Here is a 15,802-nt window from a genome sequence, read left to right as displayed (position 1 = left end):
TACTTCATTCCTTTTTAGTGGCCGAGTAATATTCCATTGGGTATATGTACGACATCTTCTTTATCCATTCATTTATTGATGGACATTTAGGTTGCTTCCATGTCTTGGCTGTTGTAAATAGTGCTTTAATGAACATTAGGGTGCATGTATCTTTTCAAATTATAGTTTTGTCCAGATATATGTTCAGGAGTGGGATAGCTGGATCATATCGTAACTCTATTTTTAGCTTTTTAAGGAACTTCCATACTGTTCTCCATAGTGGCTGCACCAATTTACATTCCCACCAACAGTATAGGAGGGTTCCCTTCTCTCTACACCCTCTCTGGCGTTTATTGTTTGTGGATTTTTTGATGATAGCTATTTTGACTGGTGCGAGATGATCTCTCATTGTAGTTTTGATTTGCAATTATCTAATAATTAGCGATGTTGAACATCTTTTCATGTGCCTCTTGGCCATCTGTATGTCTTCTTTGGAGAAATGTTGATTTAGGTCTTCTGCCCATTTTTTGATTGGGTTGTTTGTTTTGATGATATTAAGCTGCATGAGCTGTTTGTAAATTTTGGAGACTAATCCCTTGTCGGTCACATCATTTGCATATATCTTCTCCCCATCTGTGGGTTGTCTTTTCATTTTATTTCTGGTTTCCTTTACTTTGTCATTTTCTTGTTTGTAATTTTTAGTGGAGATACAGGATTCTTCATGGTAAGTAGGACCTGAGAGGTGTCTTATTATCTTTTGAAGGTAAAAATGTGGAATACAGTATGGAGGTTTCTCAAAAAACTAAAAATAGAACTACCATATGATCCAGCAGTTCCACTCCTGGGTATATAGCTGAAAAAAAAAAAGAAAACACTAATTTGAAAAGATACATGCACCCCAGTGTTCATAACAGCATATTTATAATAGCCAAGATATGGAAGCAACCTAAGTGTCCACCAACAGATGAATGGATAAGAAGATGTGATACACACACATGCATGCACACGTGTGCACACACACACACACACATAATGTGATACTACTTAGCCATAAAAAAACAATGAAAATTTTGCCATTTGCAACAACATGGATGGACTTGGAGGGTATTTTGCTTAGTGAAATAAGTCAGACAGAAAGACAATTACTGTATGATATCACTTATATGTAGAATCTAAAAAATAAAACAAGCTAGTGAATATAACAAAAAAGAAACATACTCACAGATATAAAGAACAAACTAGTGGTTATCAGTGGGGAGAGGGAAGGGGGTAGGGGAAAGATAGGAGTAGAGGATTAAGAGATTCAAACTACTATGTATAAAATAAAGATGATACAAGGATATATTGCACAGCACAGGGAATATAGCCAATATTTTATAATAACTATAAATGGAGTATAGCCTTTAAAAATTGTGAATCACTTTGTTGTAAACCTGAAACTTATGTAATATCAACTATACATCAATACAATTCTTTTTTAAATGTGGAGACAAACAGTAATGTGTCTTTAACATGCTGTGGATTTTCTCTTGGTTTCTGACACACTCACGCACACACACAAATTGAGGTTGAACATCTTTTCTTATGCTTCTTCTCTTTGTTGTTACTCTTCTTCTATGAAAGCCCTGTTCAAATACTTGATTTTTGGGGGAATACTTTATGTATGATGAGCCTTAAACTTTTGCCTGTTGTACTTGTTGCAGGTGTCTCCACTTCCCCTTGTCTTTTAAGTTTGTTATGGTGTGTTGCACCATATAAAATTGTAACTTTTTTTTTCACTAACAAACTTACAGACCACTTTTATTTTCTTTATGGCTTCTGTGTTTTGTGTTGGCCCTTAGAAAGATTTTATTTATGTCATATTAAAAAGATATTCTCTCCCATTCAGTAGGTTACCTTTCTGTTTTCTTGATAGTTTCCTTTGCTGTGCAAAAGCTTTTAAGTTTGATTAGGTCCCATTTGTTTATTTTTGCTTTTGTTTCCCCTATCCGTGGAGACAGATCCAAAAACATATCTCTAAGACCAAGGTCAAAGAGTCTACTGCCTTTGCTTTCTTCTAGGAGTTTTATGGTTTAATATCCAAAATGTATAAAGAACTTATACAGCTCAATTTAAAAAAACAAATAACTTGATCAAAAAATGGCAGAGGACTTGAATAGGCATTTTTCCAAAGGAGACATACAGACTGCCAACAGGCACATGAAAAGATGCTCAACATCACTAATCATCAGGGAAATGCAAATCAAAACCAAAATCAAAATCAAAAAAGTGAGATAGCACATTACACCTGTTAGGATGGCTATCGTCAAAACAACAAGAAATAATAAGTGTTGGCAAGGATGTGGAGAAAAGGGAACCCTCGTGTACTATTGGTGGGAATTAAATTGGTGCAGCCACAGTGGAAAACACTATGGAGGTTCTTCAAAAAATTGAAAGTAGAACTACCATATGATCCAGCAACTCCATTCTTGGGCATTTATCTGAAGAAAATGAAAATACTAATTTGAAAAGATATATGCACCCCAATGTTCATAGCAGCACTATTCACAATAGCCAAGACATGGAAGCACCCTAAATGTCCATCAACAGATGAATGAATAAAGAAGACTTGGTGTATATACACAATGGAATATTACTCAGTCATAAAAAAAGAATGAAATTTTGCAATTTGTGACAACATGGATAGACCTGGAGGGTACTGTGCCTAGTGAAATAAGCCGGACAGAGAAAGTCCAATGCAGTATGTTTTTACTTGTATGTGGAATCTAGAAAATAAAGCAAATGAACAAATATAACAAAACAGAAGCAGACTCACAGATACAGAGAACAAACTAGTGGTTACTCGAGGGCAGGGGGTGGTGGGAGGAGCAAAATAGGTGAAGGGGATTAAGAGGTACAAACTACTAAGTATAAAATAAATGCTACAAGGATGTAATGTACAGCACAGGGAATATCGTTATTTTTGTATGGAGTGTATTCTATAAAAATATCAAATTACTGTCTTGCACACCTGAAACTAATATAATATTGTATATTAACTATACTTCAATTAAAAACAAAGAAGAAAATAAAATACGTTTATTGTAATTTGAAAATGTGAACATTAAACAGGAAAAAAATCTCCTTTATATTCTACTACTTTTATAATTTTATTTTTTCATATTTAGGTATTTAATCCATCTGGGATGTATATGTATGGTGTAGATGGAATTTCAGTTTTTTCCCACTCATGTATCCAGTTTCCTCAAACCTCTTTATTGAGAAGTTCATCGTTTTTTGCTAATGATTACAACTACCACATTCACCATAGTTAATAACCATATTTATTTTGATCTGTTTTTGGATTCTGTTCTGTTGATCCTTCTGTCTGTTCCTATAGCAGTACCACCCTGTTATTGTTACTGTACCTTAGTAATACATCAAGTGGGAGTTGCTTCCCCCCTTATTTAAAAAAATATTTGGGCAATTTTTATGTGTTCACTTCTTCCATTGAACTATAGATTCAACATGCAAAATATCCATCCTCCTCCACAAAGAAATTCTGACCCTTTGTTAATTTGGTTGGAATTGCATTGCATTTCTATATGAATTTTGAGGGAAATTTCTGTTCTTCAATATTGTGTGTGTGTGTGGGGGGGAGGTCTCTGTGTCCATGTATTCATTTATTCAGGTCCTTTATTATTTTATGAACTTCAGTAAAATTTTAGTTTTATAAGTCTTCACATTCCTTTTTAAGTTTATTCCTAGTTATTTTTCAAATTTGGTTGGCATATAAGATGTCTGTGTCTTCGTGGAACTGATATTCTTGTAGTGGGCATCTTACTGTGTTAGTTTTCCAGTTAATTCTTCTGGACTTTTTATAAAAAATTTCATTTTATCTGTAAATCTTAGTTCTTAGGGTGTCATCCGTGGTCTAGCAGCAGCAGCATCCTTTTTGAACTTCTTAGAAAAGCAAATTCTCTGGACCCATCCCTCATCAACTGACTGAGAAACTTGGCCAGTGGGCCTGGGCAATCTGTGTTCATCTTGCTCTCCAGAGAACTCTGATACATAGTCAAGTTTGAGGACCACTGATGTAAATCATAACTTTTATTTTTTCTCGTCCATATTTTCATTTCTCACCTCTTTTTTCTTGCAAAATGTGTATGTAACAGAGTTCACACTCTGTTATATAGAATGGATTATGTATTATATATAATAGAATGGACTGAAGAGCCTGAGACAAATTGCTAACTTTCCAGAGTAAGACTGGGGAGGGGAATGATGAGAAATTAACTCTTCCTTAACCAGGTAAATGGTGGGGGGGGGGGGAACTTCACCTCAGACAGAGGTTTTTTGAGCGAGAGATATTAAATATATAATTTAGGTTAAGGATTTTGGTGGGTGGCAGAGGGAGACATACTATAATGTCACTCCTATAGATAAGAGTTGTAAACATGAAGTTGCAAGAAATGAAGCCAGCTAAGTTTGGCTATTGACACTTAATAAATGTTAGTTAGATGAAGTTTGGCCCTTATTATATGAGGACAGTAACTATTAGAAAATCAGATAGAATTGCATTAATACAAAGGTAATAACTTCAACATTGGTAAAAAGACGAATGACACCGTTAACCAACAGTATATCCCAAAGGCATTCCTAAAGCCTGTTATGAGTGTCAACATGAAAAGGGACTTCCAGTGGATCATATCAAAGAAGGAAGGAGTGGTATTATTGCAAAAAGCAGTGGAACTGCATGGTGTGGGTGTATGGTGTATACCTGTATCGATAAAGAGCAAGATGGCAGTGACCACATGGGGCAGGTTGCCCCCATGACTGTAGCAAGAAAAGTGAAATTATTGAGAAGAGTGAGTCAGTCACCTTGGCATACGGCCTGGGGAAGGAAGAAACTTATGGAACATAGGGATCCAGTCTATTTGGTCAGAGGAAGCCAAGCAGGCTGATCTCTTACATAAAAGGTGTGTTCTGAAATCAGCTGTCACTGCAACCGTTTGTACAGTGCAACTGTTATCCTTCATAGCATTGCACATTTTGTTAGGGGTGCATATGTGGGAACATTCTACATAGTCCTAGCTGGTTTTAGATTTTCTCTAGGGAAAATCACCACCCAGCTCAAATCTAATGCTCGATTGTTTTAGGGTAGGACCTCTCAGTACCACAGGTGGGAGGGGAGCACGGTGTCTGTCATGTGTGAAAGCTGAATGATTCGATAGTCTATGACATTTAAAAAATTAACTTTTATATAACAAACTATCCCTGTTTCTTAAATTCAACATTTTGCAATTTCAAAATGATTTTGATTTTTTCGTGATGCTGCTACATATAACTTGATTTAGAGAAAGGCAATTATGTACAATTTTTCTACATTTTGCAGTTTTTCGATTTTGTAGTGTTTAGCAGTTTTCACTGATATTTTCTGTCAGCTTTCTTTTCTCATCACTGTATTTATCAGAATTTTAGTTGAAGACAAATGAGTATAGAAACGCTTAAAATTTCTTTTATATAACATCGGCTTAGTTCATAAGCAGGGCTTTCCTTACATGGTGTGAAATTGGTTAGGCATATCTCAAATCTCATTATTTTTAAAGCTGTTGGTTCTTAGATAGGGTAAGAAAGTGAGACTGTGGGTTTTAATTAAATGTTAAGTCATAAACTAGAATCTCTATTTGAAATATTATCGAACTATATGACAGGTGATTGAGAATTACTAGATTTGTGAATTACTTAAAAATTCTTAAGAGTAAAATTGGTTGAACTTAGGCAAGATATCTCAGCCATCAGGAACAGTCTTGTCGGTTTTATTTCTTGTGATCTAAGTAGAATATTTTAAAGGCAAAACGACAATTAGGTCTTTGTCAGGTGTGTGCTCTGAGTAACGACTAGTTTCCCTTTTATTCATCGGAGTATTTATGGCCATGGACAACTGTGTCTTTTTAATTACATTGTGTGTCTGGGTATATATTTGTCTTTTCTTTTTTTTTCTTAAATGCTGGCATTTGTCTTGTCTGCTTTATCTACAGTGTCCCTACGTTAGGACAGAGATAATATATTGTACATTTTTATTTCTTTTTTATTAAAATATTTCAAGCATAGGGAAAAGTACAGAGACCAATATAACAAACACTCATATAACCCCCATTTAGCTATGTAATACCTTAACATTTTGCCATTTTTGTTTCAGATCCTTAGCAAAATGCTAGATACAGGCGCAGCTCCTTGGCGTATCTCTCCCCAGTTGCATTCCTCTCCCTTCCTCTCTGGAGGTAACGACTATGCCAAATTTTCTCATCGTTCCTATGAATATTTTTATGCTTTTCCTACATATGTACGTATGTGTCTATATATCAATCTGGTATTATCCTATGTGCTTTTGAAATTTATTCCATAGTATTGTACTACTTTTAGTTTACATTTTTTTACTGAAGTATAGTTGACTCACATTGTTATGTTAGTTTCAAGTGTACAGCAAAGTGATTCAGTTATACATATACACACACGCACACACACATATATATATATTCTTTTTCAGATTCTTTCCCCTTATAGCTTATTACAAAATATTGACTATAGTTTCTGGTGTGATACAGTAGGACCTTGTTGGTTATCTATTTTACATACTGTAGTGTGTATCTGTTAACCCCAAACTCCTAATTTATCCCTCCCTCCCCTTTCCCCTTTGGTAACCATAAGTTTGTTTTCTATGTCTGTGGGTCTATTTTTGTTTTGTATATAAGTTCATTTGTATCATTTTTTTTTTAGATTCCACACATAAGTGATATCATATGATATTTGTCTTTCTCTGTCTGGCTTACTTCACTTAGTATGTTAATCTCTAGGTCCATCCATATTGCTGCAAATGGCATTATTTCATTCTTTTTTATGGCTGAGTAGTATTCCATTGTGTATGGATGTGTGTGTGTGTGTGTGTATACATACACACACACACACACACACACACACACACACACACACACATCACGTCTTTATCCATTCATCTGTCGATGGACATTTAGGTTGCTTCCACATATGTCTTGGCTATTGTAAATAGTGCTGCTTTGAACATTGGGGTGCATGTATCTTTTTGTATTACGGTTTTCTCTAGATATATGTCCAGGAGTGGGATTGCAGGATCATATGGTAGCTCTATTTTTAGTTTTTTAAGGAACCTCCATACTGCTCTCCATAGTGGCTGCACCAACTTAATGTTCCCACCAACAGTGTAGAAGGGTTCCCTTTTCTCCACACCGTCTCCAGCATTTATTATTTGTAGACTTTTGATGATGGCCATTCTGACCGGTGTGAGGTGATACCTCATTGTAGTTTTGATTTGCATTTCTCTAATAATTAGTGATGTTGAGCATCTTTTCATGTGCCTTTTGGCCGTCTGTATATCTTCTCTGGAGAAATGTCTATTTAGGTCTTCTTCCCATTTTTTGATTGAGTTGTTTGTGATTTTTTGATAGTGAACTGTATGAGCTGTTTGTATATTTTGGAGATTAATCCCTCATTGTTTGCATCGTTTGCAAATATTTTCTCACATTCTATAGGTTTTCTTTTTGTTTTGTTTATGTTTTCCTTTGCTGTGCAAAAGCTTTTGAGTTTAATTAGGTCCCATTTATTTATTTTTGTTTTTATTTCCATTAGTCTAGGAGACAGATCCAAAAAGATCTTGCTACAATTTATGTCAAAGAATGTCCTGCCTCTGTTTTCCTCTAGGAGTTTTTTAGCATAATGCTTTTCATATTTACCTGCTCTAGTATCTCCCATTATGAAAACAAAGTAAAACAAAACATTATCTACTTCTATCCTATATCCCTCTCCATCTACCACCTATTTATATCTCTTCCTAAGTGAGTGTTATGTGTGCCTGTTTCCTCTCTTCGTTCTCTCTTGAACCCACAATAATGAAACTTTTCACCACCATTTCATGTAAACAGTTCTTATCAAGGTGGCCAGTGACCTCTGGGTTACCACACCGAGTTGTTATTTCTCCATTCTTCACTTAACCTCTCAACAGCATCTGACACACTTGGTTATCCCTTTCTTCATGTAACACTTTAGTTTACCTTTTAGATTACTACATCTCCCTGGTTTTCCTCCTACCTCACGGCTACTCCTTCTTACTCTTTTTGCCACATTCTCATTAGTTTTTATTTTGAAATAAATTGAACGGAAAAGTATAGACTGAAAAGTGAACATCTCTCCCTGCCCCCCTCAAAACCCATATTCCCTCTCACTAATAAAAAATATAAACAGGCTTCATTTGTGTGTGCATGTGTGTATAAATTTCATAGGTGGAAACAGTGCCTCATGTTAAATTACAATTATTTGTTTATTAATGATTTTTATTTTCTGTACACTTTCTGTTTATATTATTTGCTCACTTTTACTATAGTGTTTTATTGGTTTTATTGATTAAGTGTTCGCGTTTGTGTGTATAAATTAAAATCGTTGACTGTTGTCTGTCATGTGTATTGTGAATTTTTTTTTGAATTTTATTTATTTTCTAATACAGCAGGTTCTTATTAGTTATCCATTTTACACACATCAGTGTATACATGTCAATCCCAGTCTCCCCATTCATCCCACCACCACCATCCCCCCACCGCTTTCCCCCCTTGGTGTCCATACGTTGGTTCTCTACATCTGTGTCTCTATTTCTGCCCTGCAAACGAGTTCATCTGTACCATTTTTCTTGGTTCCACATACATGCGTTAATATACGATATTTGTTTTTCTCTTTCTGACTTACTTCACTCTGTATGACAGTCTCTAGATCCATCCACGTCTCTACAAATGACCCAATTTCATTCCTTTTTATGGCTGAGTAATATTCCATTGTATATATGTACCACATCTTCTTTATCCATTCGTCTGTCGATGGGCATTTAGGGTGCTTCCATGACCTGGCTATTGTAAATCGTGCTGCAATGAACATTGGGGTGCATGTGTCTCTTTGAATTATGGTTTTCTCTGGGTATATGCCCAGGAGTGGGATTGCTGGGTCATATGGTAATTCTACTTTTAGTTTTTTAAGGAACCTCCATATTGTTCTCCATAGTGGCTGTATCAATTTACATTCCCACCAACAGTGCAAGAGGGTTCCCTTTTCTCCACACCCTCTCCAGCATTTGTTGTTTGTAGATTTTCTGATGATGCCCATTCTAACTGGTGTGAGGTGATACCTCATTGTAGTTTTGATTTGCATTTCTCGAATAATTAGTGATGTTGAGCAGCTTTTCATGTGCTTCTTGGCCATCTGTATGTCTTCTTTGGAGAAATGTCTATTTAGGTCTTCTGCCCATGTTTTGATTGGGTTGTTTGTTTTTTTAATATTGAGCTGCATGAGCTGTTTATATAATTTGGAGCTTAATCCTTTGTCCATTGATCCGTTTGCAAATATTATCTCCCATTCTGAGGGTTGTCTTTTCGTCTTCTTTGTAGTTTCCTTTGCTGTGCAAAAGCTTTTAAGTTTCATTAGGTCCCATTTGTTTATTTTTGTTTTTATTTCCATTACTACTCTAGGAGGTGGATCAAAAAAGATCTTGCTGTGATTTATGTCAAAGAGTGTTCTTCCTATGTTTTCCTCTAAGAGTTTTATAGTGTCCGGTCTTACATTTAGGTCTCGAATCCATTTTGAGTTTATTTTTGTGTGTGGTGTTATGGAGTATTCTAATTTCATTCTTTTACATGTAGCTGTCCAGTTTTCCCAGCACCACTTATTGTGAATTATTTTTCCTGCTTTATCAAATGCCATTTGACTTTGTGGTATTTTTGAAGTACAGAGTTCTAATTTTTTGCTACAATCAGATTTAACAGTTTTTACCTTTATGGTTCCTGGGTTCTGGGTGCTGCTTACCTTCTCCACTGAATCATTATAAATAATTTCACTAGGGTTTTCTTTAGTACTGCTTCAAAGCTTCCTTTTTTACCTTTAAATCTTTGGTCCTTCTGGAATTTATTTAGTGTATGAAGTGAAGTAGTGTACAACCTATTTATTTTTCTAAGTGACTACCTGATTGTCCCCCAATCGTTTAATCATCTCTATTTCTCTTACTCGTTTGAGGACCACCTTCACTGTAGAGTAATTCCCTGATGTATTTAAATTCCTCACAAGTTATTAAAAGAATTTATTTATTTCTGTTTTATTTTTCAAACCACTGCAGTGTGATTCTCCCCACTCATCGAACTACTCTTGAAAAAAGGTCATCGTGGACTTTATAGCTGTCAAATCATTTAGCTGTATCTTACTTTGGCCAGAACGTGAAACAGTTGAATACCCTCCAACCACTGTTCCTCTGAACTATCCTTCTTCTTTTCACAATTCTCTTAGTTTCCCTCCTACCTATTGTCTCTTTTCTTTGCTAGCTTGTCTTCCTCTGTTTATTGCACAAAAGTGTTCATTGAGTTTGCACTTTCTCCTGGCATGAGTAATATTTCCCAGTCTCATCACTTAACTGGCTAAATATTCCTGTGTTTTCCTTTCTACTTCCAACTTAAATCTAGACCTATATTTCCAATTTTCTGTTAGATACTATATGTTGTGCCCTGGGTTACTTCTATATGTCTATACAAACCATTGTTGTTGTTGTTGTTGTTTTGTTTGTTTGTTTGTTTGTACTGCAGGTTCTTATCAGTCATCAATTTTATACACATCAGTGTATACATGTCGATCCCAATCACCCAGTTCAGCACACCACCATCCCCACCCCACCGCGGTTTACCCCCTTGGTGTCCATACGTTTGTTCTCTACATCTGTGTCTCAACTTCTGCCCTGCAAACCGGTTCATCTGTACCATTTTTCTAGGTTCCACATACATGCGTTAATATACGATATTTGTTTTTCTCTTTCTGACTTACTTCACTCTGTATGACAGTCTCTAGATCCATCCACGTCTCAACAAATGACTCAGTTTCGTTCCTTTTTATGGCTGAGTAATATTCCATTGTATATATATACCACATCTTCTTTATCCATTCGTCTGTCGATGGGCATTTAGGTTGCTTCCATGACCTGGCTATTGTAAATCGTGCTGCAATGAACATTGGGGTGCATGTGTCTCTATGAATTATGGTTTTCTCTGGGTATATGCCCAGTAGTGGGATTGCTGGGTCATATGGTAATTCTATTTTTAGTTTTTTAAGGAACCTCCATATTGTTCTCCATAGTGGCTGTATCAATTTACATTCCCACCAACAGTGCAAGAGGGTTCCCTTTTCTCCACACCCTCTCCAGCATTTGTTGTTTGTAGATTTTCTGATGATGCCCATTCTAACTGGTGTGAGATGATATTTCATTGTACTTTTGATTTGCATTTCTCTAATAATTAGTGATGTTGAGCATCTTTTCATGTGCTTCTTGGCCATCTGTATGTCTTCTTTGGAGAAATGTCTATTTAGGTCTTCTGCCCATTTTTGGATTGGGTTGTTTGTTTCTTTAATATTGAGCTGCATGAGCTGTTTCTATATTTTGTAGATTAATCCTTTGTCCGTTGATTCGTTTGCAAATATTTTCTCCCATTTTGAGGGTTGTCTTTTTGTCTTGTTTATGGTTTCCTTTGCTGTGCAAAAGCTTTTAAGTTTCATTAGGTCCCATTTGTTTATTTTTGTTTTTATTTCCATTACTCCAGGAGGTGGATCAAAAAAGATCTTGCTGTGATTTATGTCAAAGAGTGTTCTTCCTATGTTTTCCTCTAAGAGTTTTATAGTGTCTAGTCTTACATTTAGGTCTCTAAGCCATTTTGAGTTTATTTTTGTGTGTGGCATTATGGAGTATTCTAATTTCATTCTTTTACATGTAGCTGTCCAGTTTTCCCAGCACCACTTATTGAAGAGACTGTCTTTTCTCCATTGTATATCTTTGCCTCCTTTGTCATAGATTAGTTGACCATAGGTGCGTGGGTTTATCTCTGGGCTTTCTATCTTGTTCCACTGATCTATGTTTCTGTTTTTGTGCCAGTACCATATTGTCTTGATTACTGTAGCTTTGTAGTATAGTCTGAAGTCAGGGAGTCTGATTCCTCCAGCTCCGTTTTTTTCCCTCAAGACTGCTTTGGCTATTCAGGGTCTTTTGTGTCTCCATACAAATTTTAAGATGATTTGTTCTAGTTCCGTAAAAAATGCCATTGGTAATTTGATAGGGATTGCATTGAATCTGTAGATTGCTTTGGGTAGTATAGTCATTTTCACAATATTGATTCTTCCAATCCAAGAAATGGTATATCTCTCCATCTGTTGGTATCATCTTTAATTTCTTTCATCAGTGTCTTATAGTTTTCTGCATATGGGTCTTTTGTCTCCCTAGGTAGGTTTATTCCTAGGTATTTTATTCTTTTTGTTGCAATGGTATATGGGAGTGTCTCCATAATTCCTCTTTCAGATTTTTCATCATTAGTGTATAGGAATGCAAGAGATTTCTGTGCATTAATTTTGTATCCTGCTACTTTACCAAATTCATTGATTAGCTTTAGTAGTTTTCTGGTGGCATTTTTAGGATTCTCTATGTATAGTATCATGTCATCTGCAAACAGTGACAGTTTTACTTCTTCTTTTCCAATTTGTATTCCTTTTATTTCTTTTTCTTCTCTGATTGCTGTGGCTAGGACTTCCAAAACTATGTTGAATAATAGTGGTGAGAGTGGACATCCTTGTCTTGTTCCTGATCTTAGAGGAAATGCTTTCAGTTTTTCACCATTGAGAATGATGTTTGCTGTGGGTTTGTCATATATGGCCTTTATTATGTTGAGGTAGGTTCCCTCTATGCCCACTTTCTGGAGAGTTTTTATCATAAAAGGGTGTTGAATTTTGTCAAAAGCTTTTCCTGCATCTATTGAGATGATCATATGGTTTTTCTTCTTCAATTTGCTAATATGGTGTATCACATGGATTGATTTGCATATATTGAAGAATCCTTGCATCCCCGGGGTAAATCCCACTTGATTGTGGTGTATGATCCTTTTAATGTGTTGTTGGGTTCTGTTTGCTAGTATTTTGTTGAGGATTTTTGCATCTATATTCATCAGTGATATTGGTCTGTAATTTTCTTTTTTTGTAGTATCTTTGTCCGGTTTTGGTATCAGGGTGATGGTGGCCTCATAGAATGAGTTTGGGAGTGTTCCTTCCTCTGCAGTTTTTTGGAAGAGTTTGAGAAGGATGGGTGTTAGCTCTTCTCTAAATGTTTGATAGAATTCACCTGTGAAGCCATCTCATCTTGGACTTTTGTTTGTTGGAAGATTTTTAATCACAGTTTCAATTTCATTACTTGTGATTGGTCTGTTCATATTTTCTGTTTCTTCCTGGTTCAGTCTTGGAAAGTTATACCTTTCTAAGAATTTGTCCATTTCTTCCAGGTTGTCCATTTTATTGGCATAGAGTTGCTTGTAGTAGTCTCTTAGGATGCTTTGTATTTCTGCGGTGTCTGTTGTAACTTCTCCTTTTTCATTTCTAATTTTATTGATTTGAGTCCTCTCCCTCTTTTTCTTGATGAGTCTGGCTAATGGTTTATCAATTTTGTTTATCTTCTCAAAGAACCAGCTTTTAGTTTTATTGATCTGTGCTACTGTTCTCTTTGTTTTTATTTCATTTATTTCTGCTCTGATCTTTATGATTTCTTTCCTTCTGCTAACTTTGGGTTTTGTCTGTTCTTCTTTCTCTAGTTCCTTTAGATGTAAGGTTAGATTGTTTATGTGAGATTTTTCTTGTTTCTTGAGGTAGGCTTGTATAGCTATAAACTTCCCTCTTAGAACTGCTTTTGCTGCATCCCATATGTTTTGGATCATCGTGTTTTCATTGTCATTTGTCTCTAGGTATTTTTTGATTTCCTCTTTGATTTCTTCAGTGATCTCTTGGTTATTTAGTAACGTATTGTTTAGCCTCCATGTGTTTGTGTTTTTTACGTTTTTTCCCCTGTAATTCATTTCTAATCTCATAGCGTTGTGGTCAGAAAAGATGCTTGATATGATTTCAATTTTTTTCAATTTACTGAGGCTTGATTTGTGACCCAAGATGTGATCTATCCTGGAGAATGTTCCATGCGCACTTGAGAAGAAAGTGTAATCTGCTGTTTTTGGATGGAATGTCCTATAAATATCAATTAAATCTATCTGGTCTATTGTGTCATTTAAAGCTTCTGTTTCCTTATTTATTTTCATTTTGGATGATCTGTCCATTGGTATAAGTGAGGTGTTAAAGTCCCCCACTATTATTGTGTTACTGTCGATTTCCTCTTTTATAGCTGTTAGCCTTGTGTATTGAGGTGCTCCTATGTTGGGTGCACATATATTTATAATTGTTATATCTTCTTCTTGGATTGATCCCTTGATCATTATGTAGTGTCCTTCCTTGTCTCTTGTAACATTCTTTATTTTAAAGTCTATTTTATCTGATATGAGTATAGCTACTCCAGCTTTCTTTTGATTTCCATTTGCATGGAATATCTTTTTCCATCCCCTCACTTTCAGTCTGTATGTGTCCCTAGGTCTGAAGTGGGTCTCTTGTAGACAGCATATATATGGGTCTTGTTTCTGTATCCATTCAGCGAGCCTGTGTCTTTTGGTTGGAGCATTTAATCCATTCACGTTTAAGGTAATTATCGATATGTATGTTCCTATGACCATTTTCTTAATTGTTTTGGGTTTGTTTTTGTAGGTCCTTTTCTCCTCTTGTGTTTCCCACTTAGAGAAGTTCCTTTAGCATTTGTTGTAGAGCTGGTTTGGTGGTGCTGAATTCTGTTAGCTTTTGCTTGTCTATAAAGCTTTTGATTTCTCCATCGAATCTAAATGAGATCCTTGCTGGGTAGAGTAATTTTGGTTGTAGGTTCTTCCCTTTCATCACTTTAAGTATATCATGACACTCCCTTCTGGCTTGTAGAGTTTCTGCTGAGAAACCAGCTCTTAACCTTATGGGAGTTCCCTTGTATGTTATTTGTCGTTTTTCCCTTGCTGCTTTCAATAATTTTTCTTTGGCTTTAATTTTTGCCAATTTGATTACTATGTATCTCGGCGTGTTTCTCCTTGGGTTTATCCTGTATGGGACTCTCTGTGCTTCCTGGACTTGGGTGGCTATTTCCTTTCCCATGTTAGGGAAGTTTTCGACTATAATCTCTTCAAATATTTTCTCTGGTCCTTTCTCTCTCTCTTCTCCTTCTGGGACCCCTATAATGCGAATGTTGTTGCGTTTAATGTTGTCCCAGAGGTCTCTTAGGCTGTCTTCATTTCTTTTCATTCTTTTTTGTTTATTCTGTTCCGCAGCAGTGAATTCCACCATTCTGTCTTCCAGGTCACTTATCCGTTCTTCTGCCTCAGTTATTCTGCTATTGATTCCTTCTATTGTAGTTTTCATTTCAGTTATTGTATTGTTCATCTCTATTTGTTTGTTCTTTAATTCTTCTAGGTCTTTGTTAAACATTTCTTGCATCTTCTTGATCTTTGCCTCCATTCTTATTCCGAAGTCCTGGATCATCTTCATTATCATTATTCTGAATTCTTTTTCTGGAAGGTTGCCTATCTCCACTTCGTTTAGTTGGTTTTCTGGGGTTTTATCTTGTTCCTTTCTCTGGTATATAGCCCTCTGCCTTTTCATCTTGTCTATCTTTCTGTGAATGTGGTTTTTGTTCTACAGGCTGCAGGATTGTAGTTTTTCTTGCTTCTGCTGTCTGCCCTCTGGTGGTTGAGGCTATCTAAGAAGCTTGATGGGAGGCTCTGGTGGTGGGTAGAATTCACCATTGTTGTTTTTGTTTTCAGTGTTTTTCCTTCTTTCTATACCCTACCTCACTTGATATCATCACCATTTCCCCCTGTTACTTAAATAGATTTTGTCTTTGATA

At 35.9% G+C, this 15,802-nt stretch overlaps 1 protein-coding gene across 12 annotated transcripts in view; it reads left to right on the top strand.

Annotated features, from left to right (window-relative positions):
• KLHL13 (kelch like family member 13) overlaps nt 1-15,802 on the top strand; it is a 384,258-nt gene that overhangs the window by 254,490 nt on the left and 113,966 nt on the right. For 7 of the 12 annotated variants that reach the window (XM_082445530.1, XM_082445527.1, XM_082445521.1 and 4 more), the window contains one exon: nt 6,161-6,242. The exons of the other annotated variants lie outside the window; for them this stretch is intronic. The gene's annotated coding sequence lies outside the window, so the exon portion shown is untranslated. The remainder of the gene's footprint in view (nt 1-6,160; nt 6,243-15,802) is intronic. 12 annotated transcript variants of the gene reach the window in all.

The sequence above is a fragment of the Balaenoptera physalus genome (assembly GCF_965194825.1).
Source record: "Balaenoptera physalus genome assembly, chromosome: X".
NCBI lineage: Eukaryota > Metazoa > Chordata > Mammalia > Artiodactyla > Balaenopteridae > Balaenoptera > Balaenoptera physalus.
The sequence above is the reverse complement of the archived record's forward strand: the minus strand, read 5'-3'. Positions and strand labels throughout refer to the sequence as shown.